The sequence below is a fragment of the Triticum aestivum genome, chromosome 1D (assembly GCF_018294505.1).
Source record: "Triticum aestivum cultivar Chinese Spring chromosome 1D, IWGSC CS RefSeq v2.1, whole genome shotgun sequence".
NCBI lineage: Eukaryota > Viridiplantae > Streptophyta > Magnoliopsida > Poales > Poaceae > Triticum > Triticum aestivum.
The window spans coordinates 409,182,597-409,195,476 of NC_057796.1; positions in this window are offsets into that span (position 1 = coordinate 409,182,597).

The window sequence follows — 12,880 nt, forward strand, 5'->3', positions numbered from 1 at the left end:
CCAACTTTCTTTGAGGAGTTCGTCCGCCAACGTCGTTAACTCTTTGGCCAGTGCTTGTTTCTTGGAGTTCTTCGTCTCCATGGGTTGGCCCACCAACATGGTCAACTCGTTGGTCAGTGCTTGCTTCCTGGAGATCGCTGTCTCCAGTGGATTGTCCGCCGGCAACTCTTTGCCTAGTGCTCCAGGATCCATCAATGAACTGACAAACAAAAGACAATCGAAAGGAAACCACAAACGCAATGAAAACGGGAAAAGAATAGGCTGTGAGAATCGGTCGGTGCTTCGCAAAAAGAAGATTCTTGGAATGAAAATATAGCAACATCACTGATTCGCCCACCTTTCCTTCGTCGGTACAGAAGAAAAATGGCAGAAGTGAGTAGCCTTGAGTGAGGTTTTCTTCAAGAAAGGGGAGAAAGGGCTTCAACGAGCGTTCCAGTGAAATGATGGTTGCTTCGTCCAGTCCAACTTTGAGCCCACTTTACCACTGCTGGTAAGGGTGTGGGTTTTGTGATATGACGGGTCATGACGGCCACACCGGGGTGACCGGTGAGTTTCGACTGTAGCACCTCGCTGTGATTTGGTGGATGGCATGCGGGCCCGGATGCTTTGATGTCACGCATGTAGATAGAGCAGCTAGTCATATAGGAGTGCTCAATATTGTGCACCGCGAACAAGGCGGAGAGGAAAACGAGAGAACTACGTAATTAATGCATGAGTTTAATTAGGGTAGTTTTGTAAAGTACAAGATATATTCCTCCAATCGCAAAATGCCTTGGTTGATGAGATTTGAGATTTGAGCCCTATAAACCGGAAGGGAGATTTGAGATTTGAGATACTGCACGCGGTGTAGTCTAGTCACTTGTTGGAATCTCTAGAAAGACTTATACCACCTGATTCTTTGCTCCTTCTTACTACTACGTACTACTTCGCCGACATGTGGGACAGCCAGCAGCATCCGGGTCAACGTAATACGTGTCATGCACCAGATTAGAGTGTGGAACGGAAGGGGGGCATCACCCCGGTCGTACCGCCTAGCCCTGTTTGGATACTCTAACTCAGTTAAAGGTCAGAGTTAGATTCTAATCCTGAACTAACCGTGAAGTAACTCTAGCGAAAGAGGTGTTTGGATGACAGGGTTAGATGGAGCGCGGATACGGCGAGGTGCCTTCATGGGCAGCGCGGGAGGGAGGGAGGGAGGGAGGGAGAGGACGAGAAGCTTCGAGGAAGTGGGGAGGGATCTGCTGCGGGGAGAGCAAGAGAAAAATGTGTTTTTTAGTGTCCCGAGAAGAACTAACCCAAATAAGCACCTCTTGGGTGGGTTAGATTTTTTTTGGGTTAGTTGAGTTCAAACTAACCCAAACTAACTCTAACACATGGATCCAAACAGTAACCCAAACTAACCCTCCTGTTTGTATATTTTTGGGTTAGTTGAGTTCAAACTAACCCAAACTAACTCTAACACATAGATCCAAACAGTAACGCACCGTCAAATCGCACAGCCCGACCTTTCCAGCGGTAAGTAAGTTGAATCCGCCACTCCCTCACCCTCCTCGCCTCTCTGTCAAACCGCCTACGTGAAAACTGCCATGCGTACTGCCCGGGAAAAGCCCTGCCCTCAACTTTTAACTACGCGAAAATAGTTCGAGCTTGTTCGTTCTATATGAATACTAGTACTGTATGTTTATTCACCCGTGGGGTTGTTCAATGAATGGAGGGCCGGGGAGCACAAGTGAACAATACTACTACTAGTAGTAGTAAGTAGGAGTCGTACAGGTAGTCACCTTAAATAGAGAGTTTCTTTTCTTTAATGCCACGTACACAAATTGAAACGCTTGTTGTGGAGACAAAAAGATAATCACTCCACTATATATGTACGCAGGGGCCTAAGCGCTTGCTTTACTAGGGTTGCTCTCTTCATTCTCTCATCCTCTCCAGATATAAACAAGATAGCGGTAGCGACATTTTCTCTGCTCATCGCTGGTCACAGATCCGGCCGGATCCCTTCGGCTGGTGTGTGTAGAGGACTAGGTGCATCATTGTAACACCCCGCATGTAACTTGCCATATTTGTAACTCCGACTCTTGCCATTTTCGGCTATGTGCTATGTTATTTCCTCCGTGGTCGGGTTTTGTCTTTTGTTTTGTATTTTGTCATGTCATGCATTTCGTATCATGTCATCATGTGCATTGCATTTGCATACGTGTTCGTCTCATGCATCCGAGCATTTTCCCCATTGTCCGTTTTCCAATCCGGCGCTCCTATCTCCTCTGGCGCATCCCTCTTGTTTTCTTTCGTGTGCAGGTGTAAAACTTTCTCGGAATGGACCGATTCTTGTCAAGTGGCCTTATTATACCACCCGGAGACCACCGGTCAAGTTTCGTTCCATTTGGAGGTCGTTTGGTACTCCAACGGTTAACCGGGCATCCGCAAAGTCCATTTGAGTGTCCAGCAAAACCCCCCCTCAAAACCAGCCCAAAACCCACCAAACTCTCTTCCATGCTCTAGGTTGTTCGATCACGATCGTGTGGGCGAAAACCGCACCTCATTTGGACTCTCCTAGCTCCCTCTACCTATTTATTTGTGACCCTCCCGAAAAAACGAACTCAGTCCAACCATAGATCCGTCCCCTCTCCGCCGCCGGACACGTCCGGACCGGACCGGACGCGTCCGCCGCCGCGCCCCGACGAATCGGAATCCGCCACGTGGCATCTGGCCATCTCCCTCCGCCGCCGGCCCGCCGAGCCCAGCCACCGCCGCCCTCGCGCCCGACGCCTCCTCCGCGCCCGCGCCTGCCTCGCCGAGCTCCGGCCGCGCTCACCGCCGCCGTGGCGCCGCCCGCCGGCCGCCGGCCTGCCCCACCGCCCGCTGACCCGCCGGCCGGCCCCGCCGCCGCCTCACCGCCTCCCCGCGCCGGCGCCGACCCCCGCCACCGCGGCCACCGCCGCCTCGGGCCTGCCCCGCCGCCGGCCTCCCTCTCCTCCTCCATCGCCGGCCAGCAGCGCTCCGGCCGAGCTCGAGCTCTCCGTTGCTTCCCGATCCAGATCTGCACTGTAGCGGTTGACCCCGAGCCCCCTTTTTTTTCTCCAAGTTTTTTCCTGTTACAGCATATTGCCCTGTTCCTCGTTGCGTAACTTCTTGCATGTAGCTCCGATTCGCGCGTGTAATATGTCAAATTTGTTCGTCTCGTGATGCTCTACATTTTGTTAAATTGCACCATGTTCATTAGGGGTAATCTTGATGCCCAAATCTCTGTTGGAAGAGGGCTAGTTGCTGTTATCCTCTGGTTCTTATCAGAACTTGGAGATTTGTCATTTTTGTATCTTTAATTCTGTGCATCTTATGGGCATGAGCTCTACATGTGTTTTGAAGTATGACATGCCATCTTTCCAGTGGTGTAGTCCATGTATTTTTATGATCTTTGTGGTGACTAACACAAGCATGCAAAATAGGCTCCGTAATGTTTCTGATTTCAGGGACTTGGTGATTTCTCCAAGTCCTTGTCTGCTGTTATTTTGTTGCCATGTAAACTTGATGCTACAGAGAGATCCATGCATATTTTGGAGATGTTCAGTAAGGATGTTTTGTAGCTATAGTTGTAATTGATCCATTCCTGCCCTTTTTTGCAATTATGGAGTACCATAGCATGACTCAATCTTGCTCTACTTTTGCTATAAAATATTTCTGGCAGATTCTTAACATGATATACAATTTTGCCAAGCTTATTGCAGTTGATCCATTCATGCTATGCTTTTGTTCTTGCCATGGATAGCTTCATAAACATGCCATCTAGCTGTAGGTGTGCTTGTTTTGTAATGCATTGCTCTGTAGTGAGTGCATCAAGCTCACAAAGAGGCCTACATATTATTATTTCTGCCATGCTCTGTTTTCTGCTAAGTCTGAAACCTGATAACGAAACTTGCTATGTTTACATGCTTGCCATCATATCTTATGCTCCTTTTTGGCTTATGGTCAGTAAGGGACTTTTGTCATGTGATTTTAGTACAACACTTACATGCCTTGTTTTGCTAGGTTAAGTTCCTTTAGCATGTTGATTTCTTGCTCTGAACATTGCTACCTGATGCTGTTTTCTGCCATGTCCAGTTTTTCACTAAGTCTGTGATCCTGTTATCTTTTACACTTTTGCCATGCTTGTTTGAGCTTGATATGTTGTGAACTAGCCGTAGCTTAGTGTTCATCGTTTGTCAAGCATCTCCTGTAGATTACTTCCATATGCTTTTTTGCAATGTTGGGGTGCTGTAGCATTGTTGTTTGTTGCATTTTAAGTGCTATCATGCTGTTAATCACAGATTCGTGTCATTCTTGTTTTGCTTGCCATTTGCAAACCGTGCATCCGTTTCCAGTGATCTTTATATCGATTTCGACCGAAATCATCCCATCTTTCCAGTGGCATGCTTGGTTTGCCAAGTTACTGCCATGTTCATCATTTTTCTTCCGGAGCACGCATATGCATCGCATATCATATCTTGCATATCATACATGTTTTGCATCATGTTGCTTGCGCATTTCTCGTGGTTGATTGTGGTTCTGTTTGTTTGTGTGCTTGTCTTGGGTAGAGCCGGGAGACGAGTTCGTGAACGAGGAACCTGTCGAGTACGCTTACGAGGATCAAGCTTTCGACAACTCTGAGAACCTTGCAGGCAAGATGACCACCCCCCGAAATCACTTCTATCTTTGCTATGCTAGTTGTTCGCTCTATTGCCATGCTGCGATACCTATCACTTGCTATATCATGTCTCCCATTTTGCCATGTCAGCCTCTAACCATCCTTTCCTAGCAAACGGTTGTTTGGCTAAGTTACCGCTTTTGCTCAGCCCTTCTTATAGCGTTGCTAGTTGCAGGTGCAGTTGAAGTTTGTTCCATGTCGGAACATGGATATGTTGGGATATCACAATATCTCTTATTTAATTAATGCATCTATATTTTGGTTAAGGGTGGAAGGCTCGGCCTTATGCCTGGTGTTTTGTTCCACTCTTGCCGCCCTAGTTACTGTTATACCGGGATTATGTTCCTTGAGTTTGCGTTCCTTACGCGGTCGGGTGATTTATGGGACCCCCTTGACAGTTCGCCTTGAATAAAACTCCTCCAGCAAGGCCCAACCTTGGTTTTACCATTTGCCACCTAAGCCTTTTCCCCCGGGTTTTCGCGAGCCCGAGGGTCATCTTATTTTAACCCCCCCGGGCCAGTGCTCCTTCGAGTGTTGGTCCGAACTGAGTAGACTGCGGGGCCCCCTCTTGGAAACTCGAGGTCTGGTTTTACTCGTAGGATGTCTCATCCGGTGTGCCCTGAGAACGAGATATGTGCAGCTCCTATCGGGATTTGTCGGCACATTCGGGTGGCTTTGCTGGTCTTGTTTTACCATTGTCGAGATGTCTTGTAAACCGGGATTCCGAGACTGATCGGGTCTTTCCGGGAGAAGGTTTATCCTTCATTGACCGTGAGAGCTTATGATGGGCTAAGTTGGGACACCCCTGCAGGGTATTATCTTTCGAAAGCCGTGCCCGCGGTTATGAGGCAGATGGGAATTTGTTAATGTCTGGTCGTAGAGAACTTGTCACTTGACCCAATTAAAATACATCAACTGCATGTGTAGCCGTGATGGTCTCTTCTCGGCGGAGTCCGGGAAGTGAACACGGTCTGAGTTATGTATGACGTAAGTAGGAGTTCAGGATCACTTCTTGGTCATTGCTAGTTGACGACCGTTCCGTTGCTTCTCTTCTCGCTCTCTCTTGCGTATGTTAGCCACCATATATGCTTATTGCCGCTGCAGCTCCACCTTATTACACCTCCTTTTCCTATAAGCTTAAATAGTCTTGATCTCGCGGGTGTGAGATTGCTGAGTCCTCGTGACTCACAGATTCTACCAAAACAGTTGCAGGTGCCGACGATGCCAGTGCAGATGATGGCGTCGATCTCAAGTGGGAGTTCGACGAGGAACGTGGTCGTTACTATGTGTCTTTTCCTGATGATCAGTAGTGGAGCCCAGTTGGGACGATCGGGGATCTAGCATTTGGGGTTGTCTTATTCTCATCTGGATTTTGACCGTAGTCGGTCTAGTTGATTGTATTTTGGATGATGCATGAATAATATTTATGTATTGTGTGAAGTGGCGATTGTAAGCCAACTCTTTATCCCATTCTTGTTCATTACATGGGATTGTGTGAAGATGACCCTTCTTGCGACAAAACCACTATGCGGTTATGCCTCTAAGTCGTGCCTCGACACGTGGGAGATATAGCCGCATCGTGGGCGTTACAATCATTCACACGGTCATCGCCGGCGAGGGAGGAAACCCACAGCTGTCGGAGGGGCCCGATCCTTTGCCCGTGCCGTTTTCTCCGACACAGCGCCGGCTTGGCAGGTCCTCCGACCCTTCTTCCTCCCTGCCGTATTGTCCACAGATCCGACCTACCGCCGCCGACATCCCGACGACCCTCAGGTATAAGTTCTTCGAAAGCGGCCTTGCTCTACTGCCCCAACTCCCCACGTGTCTGCATGTGCATCTTTTTCTACTCCCATCAGCTCTTCCAAAGCCACCTAAATTTTTAGTATTATTAGAGGTAAAGCTACTTCATGCATTCGAATCTAGGGCTTTCTTCAAACAACGAAGAAAGGGGGGAAAGTTGTAGCATGAATCTAGGACTTGATTCAAAGAGGAAATAATATGGTGAAAGTAGTAAAGACCGGATACCCAACCGATCTCTTGGATGAAAAGGGAAATAATGGGAAAATGTAGTACAAACTGGATAAGGAATAGATCTATTATTGGTTGAAAAAAGGATAGAAAGTGGCGGCTGGTGGACAAGTCAACAGAGTATGTCCAGGATTAGATTTGTTGCCCTCACATAGTAAAAGGTCTCTAGGATTAGAATTGCTGCCCTCACATAGTAAAAGGTCTCCAAGATTAGATTTGCTGCCCTCACATAGTACAAGGTCTCCAGGATTAGGATTGCTGCCCTCACATAGTAAAAGGTCTCCAGGATTAGATTTGCTGCCCTCACATAGCATGAACAAACTCGGCATCACGACTTTATGCCTCCTTGTAGGTACATTGTGCTGATGCGTCCACTATCGCATGTCCTTATACCAACCTTTTGCTGTTGTTAATGTACGGACGCATGTAAATTGAAGCAATCACACTGTTACCTTAGGGACATATCTAACCAGTGTTATTGTTAATCTAATGCCTCTAGTGATAAGATGCAATTAAACTGTGTTACAAATGGCACTCCTGCTGTTTTCCCCAGTATGATAAGTAAGTTGCTCCTTTACGCTGCTGAGTGTCCTGGTGTCCCCACAGTCCCATGCCCTTAAACCAACTCTTTAGCTGCTATTGATTTACTGTATCTGGTAAACAAGCAATGCCACCATTAAAGTAATCCCATATTTGAGGAATCTCATTGTTGATCGTAATGCTTCTGGTAACATGAAGCATTGCTGACGTTTTAAAATTTCTACTGTCCTTGCGTGATTGCCATGAACATAATTAAGATGCTTCTTTTCATTTCGTATATTTTTATTGACCAGCAACTGTTTACTTGCTCTCTTTTTGTGCAGATAGGGATATCCATTTCACCTTGTTGCTATTGTGACCTTTTGGTGAACTGCACAAAACACTTTTTTTTGGAATGAGTGTCTTGTGCAGTTCAACTAAAATGTCACGTGGGCAACATCTCTCAATTTTGGTGGAACTGCACAAAATGGTGATTGGAGTTTCCAAAATCTCCGTCAAGTTCTGCTGGTAATCTCGTGCAACATTTTATTAGCCTTTGCAAGATGAGCCGTCAATGTCACCACAATGGCACTTTATTTTAGTGGAACTGCACGAAAGGATAAGAAAATTATAGTTGCACCTAACATGAGCCGGACAGCCAACCTTAATGTTCCTCAATTTTAGTGCAACTACTAAAGAAGAACCTGCCAGCTCACGAGAGCAAGTACTTCTTGCTAGCTGAATGATGCAATCTTTGCTTCATTTCAGGTGAACTGCAGAAAAAGGCGCATGAATTGAATCATGGAACTCCAGGCAGGCCTCATCCGAGTGGAGCTGCAGGTTGAGTTCAAGGAGGCCACTATTAAAGTGAAATCATGCTCTTCTTGTTTGTGATGTGCAAATAGGAATACTCAACTACAGATGTTGTGACGGTCAAGAGCATTCGCCAAGTTCTTCGATTGTATGACATGGCTAGCCAAGATGGATTTAATCCCAATATTCACTTTATCAAAAGGCTCTAATGGGTTGGTTCTGAATCTTGCAAGCTGGGAATCAATGAAATGTGTAGGCATCTTTGTTGTACTTATTATTTGAATCTTATTTGTTGGTTCTGAATCTTGCAAGCTGGGAATCAATGAGATGTGTAGGCATCTTTGTTGTACTTATTATTTGGATCTTATTTGTTGATTCTGAATCTTGCAAGCTGGGAATTAATGAGATGTGTAGGCATCTTTGTTGTACTTATTATTTGGATCTTATTTGTTGGTTCTGAATCTTGCAAGCTGGGAAACACGGCATGATGATGCAGAGGACAACAACCATAACAAAAAGTTCAAACTTGGTAGTATTATCTTTTGTGAAAGTGCGACAAATGTGCTGATCGTGTGCGTCTTGAGAATAATAATTCTAATTGTTGTGCATGTTGATCCTGTGGCACTGATAGAACGAGCCAATGCATTGCTTGTTTTGAGTATAAATTTCTATTAAAGCTAATTAAATTTAAGTAAAGTGACCACTACTCCTATTATTACAGTACCAATACAAACCCGCTCGTGAACCGACGTGTGGCCGGAGAATGCGCCAAGGGTGCATCTTCTGTCGGGCGTGCAGCGGACGAGGGAGGGGTAGTAACTGTTGTCGCATGTACACACTCAGTTTACTGTTGAATCCAGTTCCCCAAGAGCTGAAAAACGAACTGCTGCCGCTGCCTACACACTTGTTCACTTGAAGAGACTCCAATGGCGATCCAAGGGGTGAGCCTCCTGGATATGGACTTCAGCAAGGAGTTCCCCTTTGAGTTCCGTTCAGTCCTATGGCTGCACCAAGTTGAATGTGATGTACACCAACGATCCGGACTCGGTGAAGCTGTGCCTCGCCGAGTTCAAGTAGTACCTACAGGACGAGAAAGCACAAGGTTGCAGGACTAGACCTTGTGCCCATCCATTCATCTCCTGACAGGGACCAGCGGATCGCCGTCACCCAGGTATGTGTGCGGGACGAGGTTCTCATCTACCACTTCTGTAGGGCCATCAGAGGTTCTGGAGCATTCGCCCGTTTCATCGGCAGCAACGACTGGACCTTCTGTCAGCGTTCTGGGAACGGGGGTCCCCAGACTTGCTTGCCTGCGGCCCACGGCGTGGCTGTGCTAGCACGCCTGTTCGGCCCATCTTCGTCATCAAGGCTTTCAAAGACCCTCGCGAGGGGCCAAGCCTCACGAGGCGGATGACGCAAGGCCTCCTCAGGAGCGGCCTCACCAGGCTGCCTCGCGAGGAGCGGAGATATCAAGGCGGGGCAAACCTCGCGAGGCTCTCGTGACGTGAGCCATGACGATCGACACCAGGCGGGCGCCAGCGCACGCAGCGTCCTTGTTTCGTCTTTGGTGCCAAGGGGGCAAGCACAGGCGCGGAGTACTGAGGCATCAGGCAAAGGTTTCCATATCAGTGCAACGAGACCAAGACCAGCAGGCCAGCAGGACAGAGGTCACCGTGGAGCCCAAGACGGCGTCATCACCAGAGCCCTTTCGCAGGCGAAGACCGCTTTTGTCAGGATAGCTTGTACTAGCTGCCCCCTTTCAAATTGGCTGCCGTTGTTGGCTCCCTTCCCGCTCAATATTTGGGAAGAGGACCAGGGCCTCTATAAGTAGAACTAGCCACCACCAAAGGAGGTAACTTGATCTCATCTGATCGAGAGCCAACCCTTATCCACACTGAACACAAGAACACCTCAACCTCAGGAGGCTGTTCTTCCCCTTGTACTGTTCTTCATCAGCCCAAGAGGCAATCCACCACCACACACTGGAGTAGGGTATTACACCACAACGGTGGCCCGAACCAGTATAAATCTTGTCTTTGTGTTGCTAGTTCGTTGAGTTCGTCCGCAAGATCTTAGCGAGCTAGGGCATAGATCGGTAGGAGGGAAAGAACTTCGCGCGCACCCCAGAGTTCGAACCTTAAGGGTTTTGCCGGAACCCTAGATCCGACATTTGGTGCGCCAGGTAGGGGTGCGCCGTAGCTCCTCTCCACCAGCCTACGCTCCGCACCACCGCACTTCGCCCCCATGGCAGGTGCCCCACCACCTGCTCCAGCGGCCGGTGCTGACGACGGGGCCAGGGGGCTCCGAGCCCTGGCCCCCGCCCTGCGGCAGGTGCGATGGCCACCCAAGTTTAGGCCGGAGATGCCGCCGCGCTACGACGGCGCGGCAGACCCGTTAGCTTTCCTGTTGGCATACGAGGAGGCCATCCTCGAGGCCGGAGGCGACGACAAGGTCATGGCCAACTGGCTCCCCATGGCCCTCGCCGGCGAGCCACGCGCCTGGCTGCTCAACCTCCCTGGATCCATGGTGGCATCCTGGGGGAACTCCGCGACCTCTTCACTGCTCGCTACGTGGTACCGGCACACCACGCAGTCGCGGCCCTGCTGGGCGGCTCTCAAGCACCGCCTTCAGATCGACACGTAGAGCCGTTCCTCCGCCAGATTGGTGCTGCTTCCAAGAGCCCGGGAGCTCCACCGGGTTGGGCTGCGCCGGAGGCCGACCTCACCTTCGGCTCAGAGGACCACCCTGACTCCACCGCCGGCTCGGGCATGCTCCCAATGCTCTGCACGCCCACCATCTGCAACGTGGCTGTTACCAAGACCCTCATCGACGGCGGTGCCGGCCTCAACTTGCTCTCCATGGAGGCCTTCAGCCTTCTTCACGTGCCACTCGAGCGGCTCAGCCTTAGCAAGCCTTTCTCGGGAGTTGGTGGTGGCACTGCCCGCTCTCTGGGACAGATCCGCCTTCCCATCACCTTCGGCACGTGCGACAACTACCGCACCGAGCTGGTCGACTTCGACATTGCCCGCATCGGCCTCCCGTACAACGCCATCCTCGGGTACCCGGCTCTGGCCCAGTTCATGGCAGCGACTCATCCGGCCTACAACCTCATGAAGATGCCTAGGAGCAAGGGCGTCCTCACTGTCAAAGGGGACGCCAAGGAGGCCCTGGCGGCGCTCAAGCTTGCCCTCAAAACCGCCGCGGTGGCGTAGCCTGCTGACGCGGGCACCTCCAAGCCCAAGGGAGCCGTACCGACCAAGAAGAAGGAGTTGTTCACACAAGACAAGGCGGAAACCAAGCAGGTGCCAGTCAACGAGGACGGCCCCTCAGGAGCCACCTTTACCATAGGTGCCAGCCTCGACCAAGGTCAAGAGGAAGCATTGGTTAAGTTCTTGCGCGCAAACAAGGATATATTCGCGTGGGAGCCCAATCAGCTCGTAGGAGTCCCGAGAGAGGTGATTCAACATCATTTAAGGGTATGCCCCAATGTACGCCTCGTGAAGCAGCGGGCGAGACGGCAGTCCACTTAGAAGCAGGCCTTCATCGTTCAAGAGACCCGCAAGCTGGAGGCGGCGGGTGCCATTCGCGAGGTTCGGTATCCCGAATGGCTGGTGTCGTGGAATTGTCACGGCAGATGTCCTCGAGCTAGGACTTAGTCGTGGAGCCATCGCAACTAGGAAGCTTGAAGGGGTTATGTGGGACAAGGAACACGAGGGTTTATACTGGTTCGGCCCCTTACGGTGAAGGTAAAAGCCTACGTCCAGTTTGAGATGATATTGATTAGGGTTACAATCGCCAGGGAGCTAAACAGCTATGCCCGGCTCTCGATGAGATTGTTGTCGCCCTAAACCGCTGCCGGGTCGTCCCATTATATAGGGAGGCTGACGCCCAGCAGCCCTTAGAGTCCCGGCCGGCTCATAAGAGTGTCCGGCTCGGACTCTCAATCATACTTGCCTTACACTACAAGTTCTACTATAATAACGATTGTAACTATGGGCTTTAAGCCGTATCCGGGTCTCAGCCCATCTCTGGCCCATCATCTTCAAACTTGGCTCCGGGCTTCTGGCATTGACCACGCGAGTAAACCGGCCCCTTCTGGCGGGTGATTCTAAGGTCTATATCCTCAACATTAGGCCCCAGATTGATTTGAGCCGGCTCATGTCAATCTTCAACTCTTCTGACAGAAAAAATCTCCGGCTTACCATTCATGCGAAGGCCATAACCCAGAGTGACGTCATCCTCTGGACTTCGGATAATCCGCCGTGACGTCATCCTCCATTAAGTCCGTTTTTTACTCTGCCAGATCCGCAACGGATCTTTGCTTTTACTGTCATTCTGAAAATCGAGGCGTCGCGGGGGGGGGGGAGATAACCACGCCGTGGTCTCCTTGAATCTCGCGCCCACTTATGACCTCGCCTTATAAATAGGCCGGTCCAATGGGCTCTTCTCACGCTCTCTTCTTCCTTCTCGCTCCGTCGCTCCTCTGCCCGAGCTCTGCCACTGCCGCCGCCGTCGCGCCCCTGATCTTCATCAACCCGGCCGCTGCATCACCCTGACTCGGACCAGATAAACGGCGGCGACTTCCGCTCTTCTCCAACTCCGGTGAGTCTCTTCCGCCTTGTTAGAACAGATCTGCGGTAGAGTTCAAACAGTTCATCCGTGTTCTTCGCCATTGTCCGCAAACCTTGGTAGTTCGTAGTCACTGCACTTGTTTGATCTTTACCCTTGTATAGAACTAGTGCGGTAGTTGTTTAGGCCTCATTTCAAGTGCCAGTAGATCTTCTTCTACTGTATAGATGCTTCGTTCGAGCTCAAGAACATCCGCTCGTCTGTTTC